Source organism: Chrysochloris asiatica, unplaced genomic scaffold (assembly GCF_000296735.1).
Source record: "Chrysochloris asiatica unplaced genomic scaffold, ChrAsi1.0 scaffold00029, whole genome shotgun sequence".
Taxonomy (NCBI): domain Eukaryota; kingdom Metazoa; phylum Chordata; class Mammalia; order Afrosoricida; family Chrysochloridae; genus Chrysochloris; species Chrysochloris asiatica.
This window is the reverse complement of record NW_006408547.1, coordinates 22,156,776-22,161,301: the sequence shown is the minus strand read 5'-3', so window position 1 is coordinate 22,161,301 and position 4,526 is coordinate 22,156,776.

The window sequence follows — 4,526 nt, the reverse complement described above, 5'->3', positions numbered from 1 at the left end:
TCATACTTCAGACATATTGTCAGGAGGGACCAGTTGCTGGAGAAGGATATCACATTTGGTAAGGTGGAGGGTCAGAGAAAAAGAGGAAGATCCCCAACGAGATGGATTGGCAAGTGGCAGCATCAATGGGCTGAAGTGTGACAACAATTGTGAGGTTGGCCCAGCATCGGGCAGTGTTTCATTCTGTTGTGCACAGGGTTGCTATGAGTTGGTACTGACTCAATGGTACCTAACAACAATAATTATATGCTAAGTGCTTTGAATTCATTATTTCTTTTCACTTCTCCTAACAGCCATACTGAAAGCATGGTGACTCTGGAGAATAAACACTGGCTTGCAAACCACAAGGTTGGTGTTTTGAGCCCAAGAGCCACTCCATGGGAGAAAGTGAGGCTTTTTGCTCCCACATAGTTTTACAGCCTCAGAAATATGATACAGGGTCACCATGAGTCAGAACCAACTCAACAGCACTTGACCACACCTACATTATTATTTGCATGGTTTACATGAGAGCAACCTAAAACTTGTTGTTGTTGTTGTTGTTAAGTGCCGTGGAGTTGATTCTGACCCATAGTAACCTGTATAGGGTTTCCAAGGAGCAGCTGGTGAGCTTGAAACACCAGTTTTGCAGTTCAATGACTTTACAGCCTGATACATTAGCCCACAGCACCACAGGGCAAATCACTTGTGTAAGCTGGGACAGTGGTAGGGCAGGAAGGAAAACCTGGTTTGTGACTGTAAAACTCACAGTCTTTATTACCACGCACAAAATTTCCAAGTCTTTCAAGACTCTTTCCCAAGTGGCTTTGCCTTTCCTCTTAACTGCCCCACAGGCCTCTGTGGTCACTGGGAGTGATATATTCAGGGATGACACTGTTTCCTTGTTGACTTCCGTCTCCTTGGCAGTAGAGGTCATGGTGGTCTGATGGCATCCTGATACCAGATTTCTTGGCCTCCATGGGGAGATATTGGTGGTGCAAGTCTTGGAGGAGGATGTTTGTTTGAGGTCAGTTCTTGGCAACCTTGGATATGTAGAGAGTGACTATTTTGTGGACAAATCCTAGGGTTATGTCATAAGGACAAGTTGTAAGTTCATGCCTATGGCAGTTTCTCTTTCTGAAAGTAGTTATTTCTAGAAGCGCCATGGAAAGGCAATGTAGGATAGTGATTAAAACCTGGATTCAGGTGCCGTAGTACCTGGGTTCAGATTCTGACTCCATTAATCATTCTCTTGTAGGCTTTTGGGCTTTGAGTTTCTCCATTTGCTAAAAAGAATGGGGTAGGTGGTGGTAATAACAGTAAGTCACTAATAGTATGTATCTCACAGGAGGGGTGTGCGAATGTTAACCCCAAAAAAGACCTCTCAACAATGTCTGACACACAGTAAGTCCTCAGTGGTAGCAGAGGGTTTCAGTTGTACTATTATCATGACTATAATTTCCTAGAATTGTTCTTTCTATTTCTCATACATGGTCTCATTGAATCCCCACAACCACCCTGCAAGACATCATCTCCAATTATAAGATGCAAAGCCTGGAGTCAACTTGGGGGATGGATCATGGCATTGACCAAGGACATGATTGGCCAGTGGCTGAGTTGGAATTCCATCCAGTCGTTGAGCTCCACAGGCCACACTCTGTTCTTTCTGCCTGGCTGATGCTGTTATCCACTGTGCCTGAGCCGTAATACTGTGTTCTTAGGGCTCTGCTTCCACAGGGCTGTCAGAATTGCCTTTTATAAAGCATTATTATCAGTGATTTAGAATCGAGCGGTGGAATTGCATTCTGAGTTGAACAACATCATGTGGGATCGTGAGCTTGGAAAACATTTTCTTACAAATATTTTAAAAGTCAACTTGGCTGCTGAAACTGTAATATCTTTTTTTAAAAAAGTGTTTTCTGGGCCTGTCACTTTGAGCTTCTTAAAGATTTAAACTAAAATTTTCTCTGTTCAGTGGAATGATGCGGTTATTTAGAGTGTCATAAGAAACAGACCTCTTTTGGGTCTTAAAGAAAATATTAAGGAAAGAAAAGGTAATGCTTGAAAATCGGTCTCTGTGCACATGTGGTAATGGAGCTAATGGAAGTCTCTGAAGAGATGCTGATCTCCACAATGAATTTCAGTCCCAGGGCATCTCAGAGCCCACACACTGGAGCTGTGTTGTTCAATAAAGGAGCTGCTGTTACTTAAGTTTGCGGTTGTTAGTAGGTACCGTGGGGTCTGTTCCAACTCATAATGGCCCTGTGCAGGACACAATGAAACACTGCCCAGTTTTGTGCTATTCTCACACTTGTTGCTGTGTTTGACCCATGTTGCTGCCACATGTGAATCCATCTTGTTGGGAGTCTTCCTCTTTTGGGCTGACCTGATATCCTTCTTCAAGGACGGTTCCCTCCTGAGAACCTGTCCAAAGTATGAGAGACAAAGTCTTGTCATCCTCCCATTTAAGGAGCACTCCGGTGTTACTTCTGTCAAAGACAGATTTGTTTGTTCTTCTGGCACTCCATGGTACTTCTAATATTCTACTCCAGCACCATGACTCAGGGGCAGAGATTCTTTCTTGGTCTTCCTAATTCATTGTCCAGCTTTCACATGTACATGAGGTGATTGGGAATCACAGGTACATGAGGTGATTGGCTTAGTTCACCTACCCCTTAGTCCTCCAAGTGGCATCTTGGCTCTCTAACACTTTAAAGAGGTCTTGTGCAGCACATTTGCCTAACTCAATATGTCGTTTGGTTTCTTGACTGCTGCTTCCATGAGCATTGATTGTGGATACAAGCAAAATGAAGTCTTTGGCACATCAGTGTTTTCTCCATTTATCATGCTGTTAGTTATTGGTTGTTAAGATCCTGAAAGCTCTATGCCATTCAAAGTAGAGTTCAAGGTCAGCTGTACTTGGAAGAAACAGCTAGGTGACTATATCAGACAATGTTCCACTGCTATCCATGAGGTTTACAGTGATAAATCATTCAGAATCCTTCTTCCTGCTCTGTTTCGGTCTGGAAGCTCTGCTGAAAGCTGTCGATTGTTGGTGACCCTGCTGGTATTTAAAATGCCAGTGACATTGCTTCCAACATCACAGCTGATTTTGAAGCCATCCTAAGATTAAGACAAGTGTATCAGAAAGGAGCTCTGGTAGTGTAGTGGTTACGAATTGGGCTGTGAACCACAAGGTCAGCAGTTCGAAACTACCAGCTGTTCTGTGGGAGAAAGACGAGGCTTTCTGCTCCCATAAAGATTTATAGCCTCGGAAACCCTGTGCAGGGTCACTATGAGTCACATAACCACCACTACCACATCACTACAAGAACTTGTCTGTAACCATCCACAGATCACAGAGACACATTTAAACAAGTTTTATTTGATATAAACTGGAGTCCTAGTAGTAATACTATTAGACTTACCCTCTTACAGTGCATGTAGGCATTAGAGGGTTGCTAACTAAGGGCTAAATCAATGAGGAGGTACAGGAAATTAGTGCTAGAATTATGAGTGATACCTATGCATCATCTGGAACGTTTCTTATCTGGTTATGGGGCTAAGTTTCCTACTAGTTAATTGCACATAGTTCATATTATAGTTGGAGTTTTTCAATCCATTGTTTTGTTTTCCTTATAAAGGTATGATTTAGAACCCATTCCCATGATATTAAGAAGTAATTCCTTAAATAACATTCACTGACATTGCATTTTGAGTATATGTGCCAGAGGAACCACTTCTATATATTCACCAGAGCAAAAGAGAAAGACTCCTTACTTCAGCCTCCTAACTCCTTCCTTTATCCTTAGGGGACATGGCTGATATTGCTGTGAGGAGCCACTGAGTCAGTTCCAACTCATAACAACCCTGTATGAGACAGAACACAACGCTGCAAGGTCCTCACCGTCCTCATGTTTGGTTTCCTCTGGTTGAGCCCACTGTTGTAGCTACTATTTCAATCCACCTTGTGAGGGTCTTTCTTCTTCAGGGACTGGTCCCCTCTCATAACATGTCCGAAGTACACAGAATGAAACTCAACCATCCTCGCGTCTAAGAGGCATTCTGGCTGTAATTCTGCCAAGATCGATTTGTTTGTCTTCTGACAGTCCATGGTATAGTAGATATTTTTTGCAGATAACCATAATTCAAAGTCATCAGTTTTTCTCTTCTCTACTGCATGGGTAGTGTGGCACGTCAAATTACAAAGGCAAAAATGGCATTGTAACAAATGGTGCTGAAATCATCGAGTAGCCATTTGGAAATAGATACAATTGAAACCACCCCTATCTTCCTTATGGTCCAGCTTTTGTATGCATATGTGGCAACTGCAAATGCCATAGCTGGAGTCAGGCACAGCCTGGCCCTCAAAGTGATTTATGCAGTAGATTTGGCCTTTATTCAGATCTGCTGTTTGAATTCTTGACTGCTGCTACCACAAGCCTTCACTGTGGATCCAGGTAAAACAAAACCTTTGACAACTTTAATTGTTTCTCTGTTTATCACCAGGCTGTTTAATGATCCAGTTGTGAGGATTCTTTGTTCTT